The sequence below is a fragment of the Pinus tabuliformis genome, chromosome 9 (genome assembly GCF_031772625.1).
Source record: "Pinus tabuliformis cultivar Carrire ecotype Pingquan chromosome 9, CPIR1, whole genome shotgun sequence".
Lineage (NCBI taxonomy): Eukaryota > Viridiplantae > Streptophyta > Pinopsida > Pinales > Pinaceae > Pinus > Pinus tabuliformis.
Window position 1 is genome coordinate 1000747965 of NC_142307.1, and position 11015 is coordinate 1000758979.

Here is an 11015-nt window from a genome sequence, read left to right on the forward strand (position 1 = left end):
AATTATTTTTGAAAAGTATAAGATTTAAACATCTTACTCATGTTTTCTTTTACTTCTAATTACTCTATCTATTTTTAAAGATGAAGTTATTTTACATCAAAATATTTTATTTATGATTGAGAGTGAGTGCAATATTTTTACTACATTGGGTCGTAATATGGGAGTGACCATAGTATATATTTTGACGCGTATATGTCAACAAAAACATGTAGAATGATGACTTAGATATAAAAAGTGTAATAGCATGGACTAAATCATATAACATCAATAATATAGAAGTTATAATATCCATCAACCACGTCCAAAAGTTAATAACATACAACATATTGAGTCTCATGATTCATTGATCTTAAAATTTCATGCTTTCAAAATTCGATATACAACATTTATCATCCTTGATCACAAAAGTTATAACTTGTGCTTGTAACCATTACCATTACTAAGTAACCAAATGATAACAAATAATATCTAACATAAAATGAAATGTTTCAACTTTCAACTTTCAACTTTCACAGCATCATATTCATAATTCATTACCAATGAGTTATAAATGCCAACTTCCAACTTCAAACTTAAATTGTCATATATTGTTTACAAAAAATACCATAATAAATATGAAAGAGTCAATATTTATAAAAAGTACTAGAAACTAGAAAAGACAAGTAAATCTATTATCTATTGCTTGACCCTCTTTCCATGAGAAATTTCTAATTTTTTGTCTTGTGCTTTATTACGAGTATCCTCTTGCATAGTCAAACTACCTTGGTGCTCCTCATTAAATACATGTTCCATACCCTAGTACCTTAGGTGCTCTTGATTATTGGAGTCTCGCCCGCATAAAGGTCTTGGTGCTCTTGATTAAATACTAGCATTTTCACCTGATGTTGCAAAGGAAACGCCATAAGGCATAGAGTGTGGAAGAGTAGAGACATGTGAATGGGCATTGTTGAAAGCAAGGGTGGATGATAAAGAGTTGTAATTGAAATTGTTATTTATGTGTATGCTGAATATAGATATTTTATAAATAATAGTGTGTAGAAGAATAGTGACATGGGAATGGACATTGTTGAATGCAAGGGTGGATGATATTGAGTTACACTTGAAACTATTAGTTATGTGTGTTTTGAATATGGATAAGTAATAGTAGTGTGTGGAAGAATAGCAACATGTGAATGGACATTCTTGAAAGTAAGGGTGGATGATAATGAGTTATAGTTAATGTCACATAGAGGTTATCCATTATTCATGTAGCAGTTGTTTATGTGAACATATTTTTGTACATTATTTTAATTTTTTTTTGTATTTGGAGATTTTGTTTTTCCATATGTTACATATTTAAGAATGAATTGTCACTTTTAAAGAGGGCACACAAGGTTGCTAGTTGTCACAAACCATCGTGAGAGTAAAATTAAATGTCCTTTTCCTACTACATGGTTTTGTCAACTAGGTGTTTCGAAAAATACAAGTGAAAGCCATCAAAATCCTTGCTGAAATCAAACTCTCTGGTGATCTTTTCATAAATATAGGGATGCACAAATTCCTTAACTTGCTAGAACTCTATTAAAATGACATTTTTCACTACTAAATTCATATGCGATGTCATGAAATTTCTTTTGGATAAAACCTCGAATGTGTTTTTAATATCCCAATTCAACTCTCGGTGAAATTTTCGTAGATATAGGGATGCACAAATTCCTTAATTTGCCAGAACTCTATTAAAATGACATTTTTCACTACTAAGTTTATATGAGATGTCAATTAAACTGTTTTATTATTATTATTTTAATTTAATGTTTCATTATGCATATTGAATATTTTTTTCATATAAAACTAAATTTAAATGTTTACTCATTTACAAATACTACAGCACATGCCCCTTTTTCAGATTGATGTTTATGATTAGTAGGCCAAAACTTGCCAAATGCTTAAATTTATTTTCCAAAATTTCAGAGATACCCATTTGAAAACCCTGGATATATTAGTGTTTGATACGAACAAGTTTCGAGCATACTAGTTGTTGGGGTACAGAGTTTTCTTTAAATTGCTACCAAGCAAGGAAGAAGTCAAAAGAGGATTGGTATTAAAACCATGGCCACAACTCAAGGACCTGTGTTCTTGTCCCCAAATAAGACACTATAATGACATATGAGTGTGAGTTTTATGAGGTACTCATAGCAAGAGCCCAGCGCTCCGCCATAACAGACAAAGGGGGCATACCCTCATCTACAAATATTGTAAAGCAACTGTAGCCACATTTTGAATATTGCTACAAGGGCTTAGAGCATACTATATTGCAGGCTGTAAAGACTCCACATTCAAAACAAAATGGAAAGATAAGATGAGAAACATATTGGATCATAAAGCAATAGAGAGTATAGTGGAAGCATGGGATCCTTATAATTATCGTTGGTCCTCCTTAAGCCTTGCTAGGATTGGTGGCTTAGGCAAGAAGAGTGATTTTCTAGGTATCATTTTCATTTTGTTGCTCCTATGGGGCTTCTTAGATTCAGAATTTGAAGGGACCCAACATGGGAAAAGTGTTGTTTGGTGGCTTGGGCCTATAACACATAGACTGTACTCATATTGGGCAATGCATTTATATACACCCTTTGGTTCTAGTTTTCCAACCATAAATCTCTCTGACAAAAGCATTGTCTTGACTGGAACCCTTCTTATGGTGACAATGACAAGAACTTCATGCAGAGACCCCACATTCTTTACATAATTCTCAATAATCAGTGGTAAGCCAGAAATAAGGTCACTGCAGAAGAAACAAATTCCTAGTACACGTGAATTCACCCTGGCAAGAAATCCATTCAAACCTTCTATGCTGAGTTTTCTCCGTGCTAAATATTTATACTTTTCTACCTTCCATAGTTCCAAGATAACATTATGGTCAGAAAAATTGTTGCAATTAGGAAGGGACACCAACCTCCCTGTGGTACCTTATTCAATACAAATGATAGATAAACGCCTTCAGAGATAGCAAAAAACAGAGTGAAGGGTAGTATAAGCAAAATATTTTGTGTAAACGATGTCCCATGCACTATTTATCATAGATTATCCTTCTAATATTCTCACCAGTGAAGGAAAAAAGTTTTTCCAAGTCCCAAAAGTCAATAAAAACAACATATTATCAATACAACAATGCAAAGGTTTCTATCTTCCTATATTTTACATCACAATTGAGCATCAAGGGCTGGCACTTCCAAAGGAGCGTGATCAATTCTTCTTAAAATTCGCCACAACCAAAACAACACCATCAAGACCAGTAACAATATAAGTAAGAAAAATAAAATATCTAACCATATATATGCTATTATTCTCTGTTGGTAATCCATAAGTGGTGAAGTTTCAAGAGCTGATGCAGATTCAAGCAGCAAGCTAGCCAATGTTGTCAATTTGCTGTAAAACATTTGGTAGACAAACTTTGAATCTCAAATTCACCAAACAATGAGCAGGATTAAATAGCTCTAATTATCTCCATATAGCCCAGCTCACATGTCCACTATCAAAACTGAAGTAAATTGAAAACGCTCTCAAAACTTTTACCTCTTCCAAAACATAATTTAAAAACACATTGTGACATCTTGTCCATCTTTTACCTATCTAATGATAACCTAAAAATCACAGAACTTTGGTAATCTTCTTCTACAATGCCAAGATTTCAAATCATGATTCATACGTATGGTCTATATAGACTCAAAGGTCATGCATGCTCATTAGTCTCCACCCTAGATTGATGAGCAACATGTCTGCTAAATAAAAGCATAGATAATCTACCATAAATTTAAAAATGAATGCATATTTAAAACATGGTAAATGCTTAGAATTTTCATTATATACTGAATATCAATACATTATGATATGAAATAAGGCAACATTTTTCATCCCTGTGGTGGAAAATAAGCTCAAGGGAAGCAGCTAAGAGCCATGGACTGTTTTATGATTGAGAATGTTGCTGTAATCAATGCTTGACTGGCTACAATGGCTGCTAAAGTGGAAACAATGAACATTGACTAATACATAGGTTGTGGTATTTCTTTGTAAAATGTAGAGCCTATGTCCCCTGGGTTTTTTATTAAATAAGCCGCTTGTCTCGTATATGTGATAAGAAGAGATGGGTAAACCAACACACAGAAAGCAAGCTACAACAAACAACCAAAATTTCTCATTATGGTACTAAAACTTAAGGAGGATGAAGCATGCAGGTATGATGAAATACTAATAATTACGTCCTTGACATATAGCTTGGACCTGGATTGATTTCCTGTTGAAATGGCCCAAGTCTGCAAACATGGCCTCGGACCTGGATCCAGTCAGAACAAAGCACTGATGTTAGTGTTTCTATTTGTATAGCTTTAACATAAATAATTTGGATGAAGTTATGAATTTTGTTTGAGAAAATCATTGGTATGGATTTATCAATTGAGTTAGAAAACAATTCCAAGTATACTATATGATAAAATGAGACACATATCATCATGCGAATAATCAATACCTGTTATACATAAGACTACACCTCCAAGCATCACCCATCCTTATTAGTGATATTCACGAAAGTAATAGTATATATAATATGGGTTGAATGCCTTGAATGCTCCAGGATAATATTTCACAATATTATACTGTCCTATCATGATGTTGGTCACGAACCAGGCAATCATTATGGGTGAGAACATGAAGCTAACTTTGTCCTCCATGATATGGAGGATGAACATAAGGAACATGTCCTCTACCATCACAGTGAGAAGCTAACCATTGCATTTGGGCTTATAAGCACACCTCCTGGGGCCCCTATTCGAATAATAAAGAACCTTCGTGTATGTGGTGACTGTCACAATGTTGTCAAGTTTATTTCTAAGATTGTTGGACGTGAAATTGCAGTAAGGGACATTATACGTTTTCACCATTTTAGGAATGGAACGTGCTCTTGTCAGGATTATTGGTAATACAAGATGAAGTTTGAGCACTATTTGGGAGTGGCTTGAATGCTTCTCTATACTATCCTCTATTGGTCTAGAAGTTGCCTCTTGTGACACGCGGAAATAAGGAGAAACATGCTGAGAATATGTCAGTTGTCTCGTAGCTTCTTCATGTGGAGCAGGCTCACCTCTGGTAAGTTTCATACAAGATTCTGTATTGCTTTGATAGCATGAATGGAAGTGTTAAAAGTTTAGTATGTTAAGCTTGATTATTGACAAGACGGTTATGATCTTGTTGCATGACAAATAAGACACTTTCTTTTATAGTACTCATTTTTAACATTTTTGGCTGTCTTTATAGCTGCACCATTTTGGAAAATTGTCAAAATTTCCCTTTGGAGAAATGTTAGTAAAATCACTTTCTAAAGAGAACAAAAGCATGGGCGAGAAGCAACATTACAAAACATATGTTTTTTCACAATTCTGCTTTTTATATGTTGAAGTGCTAATTCGGTCATTTATCATTATTGAGTTGCTCAGAAGGAGGGATGCAATCAATCTTTCTTGATCAGGAAACCAACTTGAACTTTTGAATGGAAGGGAATAAATGGCATGTTGATTAATGTCAAACATTGAGGAATCCAAACTTTGGAACGACACGACATTGTTTATGTAAGCCCCCATCATTGTAACTCGGGTTTATACTAATTTTATATTATTTCAGAATAAAGTTTTGATTTAATTTAATTATAATTTTAAGCTAGTAAAACATCAAGTACCCTAGAATGTTTCCCACTGCTAGACGTTTTTTGTTGAAATTGCTTTACACACCCCAGAAATGCTTTGCAGCTAGGCCTTCCAATTGATATCATTTTTCTGCAATTCTAGATGTCAAGTTTCTACTCTAGAGTGATGGAGATGCAGCATTGCGTGTTGGTGGGAACAGAAAAAGGATAGAAAATATTAAAAAATTGAAAATAAATACTGTGCACAAGAGCTCCACAATATTTTAGAATTGTGAATAATGGATAACTTTGTGTGATCATGCCTCACATGCATAAAAGGGAAAGAAATAAGTTATTTAACCTGAATTTTAAAACCCTCCAGCTCAGTATACTCTCATAATATAGAGGATCCTTTATTTTTTTAAAGCAGAGGAATATCAATGCATGTATGGTATCTGCAACTTTGAATAAAAGGCATGGTTTGACCACTGAAAAAAACCTTGTGTTCTTTAAAATATTATTCATATATTTTTTGTCTCCATGGACAAAAATAGTGCTTTCAACAAGTCAGCCAACCAGCTACCCTTGCAAAGGACAGAGGAGGTTCAAACATATCCAGAAAGAGCCGATCTAATTTTCTCAACCAATCTCTCATGCAATCCAAATTGACATGATTTGCCAAGAAGACAAGGCTCCCAAGGAGTCAATCATGCAGCTTGTTGGAATTATTTATATACTAGATCTTTATTACACACCACCTTACATGTACTATTTTCCACAATAATAATTTGAAAATTTTAAGTAGGGAGTGAAGATGGATTTACAAATATGGTACTGTTTAGGCTTGACACCTGGTTAAATTAAAATATATACCCTTTAACGGGGAATATGAACGGCACGCAGATAAGGCACGCAGCAGCAATGGTGGGTACAACAACTCCCTGATCAAAAGCCTTTTTAATACCCCCTGTCCTGGTGATGTGTTGATAGATCAAGTATGCAAAAGCCACTATGGAAATGACCATTCCAGCTTGGGTTCCTCTGCAAATCAACAACATCCCATAAACTACCATCCACATTTCCAAACACCAATTCAATCATTTGTTAAGGAAAACAATAACTTGCCTCAGGTTCATGGCTTGATAAGGAGCAATAATCACCAGTAACACAAATAAAAATGGCAGTTCCAATTCCCCTGTTCCCAACAAATTAAGTTTGTCAAACACTACAGTTCTATCATGCAATTCAACTCAATATACTGTGCAGGAAAGAACGACCAAGTAAGTAAAATAGGATGGCATTTGAGTTCTTGTGACTCACCAGGAATGTAGTAAAATAGTCTAACAAGGAAGACCAAAAAGGTAGTTCACAAACCATAATCACCTCTGTAATAATGTAGACAAACAAATCCAAATGTGGGGTGAAGTTTAAACTCTCAGTTCACTTCACTGGAATTTGTCTAATTTTGCAACTGGGAAGAACCTGGTCACCTGATCCAAGAAATGACATCTCCAGGTGCCTCTAGGGCCAACAATGGAACAAGGAAAGATTTGTCGATGGCTGTGTGCTTTGATAACATCAAAACCATGCAACACCATAATTGAATCATTTTTTGCCTCAACAACTACTTGAGTCCAAAAATAAAAGTTGAATTATGACTCAAAAAAGCCTAATGCCTTTTTTAGAGTACTGACATTTGGAAACGGGCAAAAGCAAAAGCAAATAAAACTTGAGACATTTGTGTATAAAGATCTAAAGCTGAAATAAAAATTAAATTATGAACCCCAAGGGAACCTTTGAGGTATTCCATTTTCTGAGAGGAATATATTGACAATTGGAAACAGCCAGAAAGCAAAAGCTAAAAAGCTCAACAGATTGTTGTAGTAGAAAAATCTAGTAAATTGAGGTTGCCTATCTCAAATTAGTTAGCATTCTAAAGGAGCCCCTTGTCTCAACAGTAGGCTTGAGAGAGATTGTCCTTAACAAAGTTATCCTTAGCAGAGTTTTGAACTTTAGAGAGATTGTCCTTAACAAAGTTATCCTTAGAAGAGTTTTGTGCTGTTATTTAGAGGGGGGGATTGTATAGGTGAAAAACCAATCCGAGATGCTCTAAGAGAGATTGTCATTAACAAATTTATCCTTGGCAGAGTTTTGAGCTGATCTTTAGAGAGGGGATCGTATAGATGTAAAACCAATCTAGGATGTGGAGCAACAATATCATATAATGGATTGAAAATAGAATGTGTTGTAATCGGATCAAATAACAGATTGAAAATATCAAAATTAGCAGAATGAAAGTAGAAATCACTCACCAGCCCACCATAAAATCATTTTCTCTTTGAGTAGCAGCCACATCTGTGGATTTATTGGTAAGAGGTATCATCCAATTTACTAAAATTACTAATCCAATCCAGCCCTTTTGCTTTTCCTGCATTCATTGAGAAATTTATAAAATCTCATAGAATGAATGGAGATGAACATAGATCGGAGAGGAAAAGAACCCGATAGGTTTTCCTATACAGCTCCACAGCAACTATATGTGATAGAAAAACATGGTGACCAACAATATATGGCTCAACAGTTGAGTTTCCAGCAGTACAATTTCCAAATGGTTGGGAACATCTTTGAGGTGGGAAAATACCGTCATCATATCCTGCAGTGCCAAAAACATTGGGCTCATTGAAAGTGGACCAATATTTCACTCGATCACCAAACTCTCTGAAACACACATCTGCATAACCTTTATAATCCTCCTTGCATAAGATTGAAGTAGATTAGAGAACTCTGCTTCTATAACCATAAGGTTATTAGTGCACCATAAATTGATGCTTTGACTTGTGTGTCAACCCACATGGGAAGAAAAACAAGAACAAGAGATGACATAAGATGTTTACACAATCTGTGGATTTAAGAAACCTCCATTGGAATCTTACAGAGCTTGGGGCAGATCAAAGTGGTACAATGTCACATGTGGTTGAATGCCTGAGACATGCATTGTGAAACGATTAACAGTTTTGAGGATGATAGTCACAAGAATAAAAACAAAGTAGAGAGACAAGTTTGTCAATAAATACTACCATGGGACAAAAGCTCATTTATGAGGTTATTATACTACTCAACGCCTTTTGGGTTGATGGGTCCTTCGCCATCTGCATCAATATATGTGAAATAGTTATTTCCTACCATTGTCCATTGAGTGTTTACTAAATTCTCAGGATTAAACATGTGGTCAGAGCTCAAACAGAAATATACCAGGAATAAGCCTGGGCCATGAGATTGAAAATCTATAGGCATCTACTCCCATCGCAGACATTAGATCAATATCCTCCTTCAAAACCCACATGAAATTTTGCATCAGGTTGATACCCAAATCATCTAGGAGTTTAACTATTGATACATTAGTATGAAAACAACAATAATGGGGTTGGACATGCACATAAAGCTTGAGGATGGCTTACAAGTAGCCACTGCATATAGGTTGTCCTAGTGACATTTATTGTTCTTAGATTTGCAGATAATAATACCTTGTAACGATGGTATTGATCAACAACTACATCTCCATTACCTCCATCCACAGTAATCCCTGACAATATAGTTAAAACAAACAACAGCTCACTTCCAGTCTTGGCCTTGAAAGTCCCAAAGTAAAGTAAGGAACTGGGTAGAATGCAAATGAAGGGATGAATGAAGATATGTGATGAAACAGACCTTCCCTGTGAGTGAAAGTGTCAAAGATGCTTCGCTTTCGGCCATCTTCTGTTGCAGCTCCTTCATACTGCAGAAAACCAAATGTTATTTTGCAAAGAAACACACTGGACAATATTCCATATGGGCACAAACTGGAATTGAGTTTGCCATGGCAGAATTAGCACTACAGGGCAGTTTCGAATTCCTGGAGACAAAAAGAGTTCAGAGGGCATGAGGAAGGGTTCGTAAGGAGAGAGGTGACCACCTAGAGAAACAAGTGTGAATACTGTGTTGCCTTGGGGAAGGTTATCTGGAGCTGGCTTGGTGCCAGTGGAAACCTCCCTGCCAGAGAGAAAATCTGACTTTTTTGGGCTGGACTACAGTTTTGAGCCCTGAGAAGTAACCTGTGAGAGTTTACTCTCAACAACTGTAACGGAAGGAGGAAGCTCGGGGGGAACTTGGACGTGATTGCCATTGCCAGTTCCATAGGCTGGGAGGTGTGGTCCTGTCCTAAATTCACTTTCTTGGAAAACTGTGAACGCATCAGATAAGTAATTATGTTTATGATATGATTATGAGAATCCAACAGATAAGAATAAGTAATTTCGTTTAGGTTATGCTTCTGAGAATGCATCAGATAAGAAAAAGTGGTTCTATTTATGTTATGAGAATGCATTAGATAAGCCAAATAATACTGCTTATGATATGTTGCTGAGAGCGCAATAGATAAGTAAATTATACAGCTTAAGTAAGAAAAGACTGCTTTTGTTATGTACCTATGAATTAAACATGTAACTGGGACAACAAGTGGTATATGTAAGACTTACATAGTACTTATTTGAGTATGCATTCTTGGACAAATAAATTGTGCAATAGATAAGTAAAGAATACAGCTTAAGTAAGAAAAGACTGCGTTTATTATGTATCTATGAATTAAACATGTAACTGGGACAACAAGTGGTATATGCAAGAATTACACAGTACTTATTTGAGTATGCATTCTTGGACAAATAAATTGTACAAATTGATAGAGCATACTGTGAGATATACCTGTCTAACAGGATTGAAATGGTAATGTTATTCAACCCATAATCAACAGAGACACTGTGACTGATAAACTAAAGTAAAGGGAGTAAATGAACCATGTTCATAGTGCCAATACACTGGTTTGAGGGTAAGTGAGGTATTAAAATACCTATCCTCCAGCCAGGGTAACCTGTTCAGGTAGATTGACCCTCTTGGGGAAGAAACCCCAATTTCAAAGAAAGAGCTCCATTGGGGAAACTGGGAAATCTCCACTGTAGAAATTATATACAGCGAGCAAATGCAAATAACAATATTCATCAAAACGATAAGAATGAAACCCATAACCCTATTTATTTATAGAATGAACTGTAAAGAGAGATATCAACAATCTTATTCATTAACTGGAAATGAGTAAACCTGTGAAACATCGAGGAGATGTAACAGCATGACTACCCCATTTCTTCCAGACATAAATACATTTTTTTTAAAAGACTAATACAATTGCTGAAAGGGTGAAAAGATGCTCGAGAACTCAATTAGGCATTGAACTTAAAGAATATTATTACTATGCTGGGAGTGATCTAGAGGGACATAAATAATTTCGCATACCTCTTGGTCGCTGAAATGCAACAGTCATAACGAATACAAAGTA

The 11015-nt window shown here is 35.3% G+C and overlaps 1 pseudogene across 1 annotated transcript; it reads right to left on the reverse strand.

Annotated features, from left to right (window-relative positions):
* Positions 1-6177: 6177 nt before the first annotated feature.
* LOC149152099 (cold-regulated 413 inner membrane protein 2, chloroplastic-like) lies at positions 6178-8631 on the reverse strand (annotated as a pseudogene). Its single transcript, XR_016262912.1, has 4 exons — positions 7141-8631; positions 6971-7035; positions 6776-6845; positions 6178-6691 (listed from the first exon to the last, which is right to left on the reverse strand). The product of XR_016262912.1 is annotated as a cold-regulated 413 inner membrane protein 2, chloroplastic-like (transcript).
* Positions 8632-11015: the final 2384 nt, after the last annotated feature.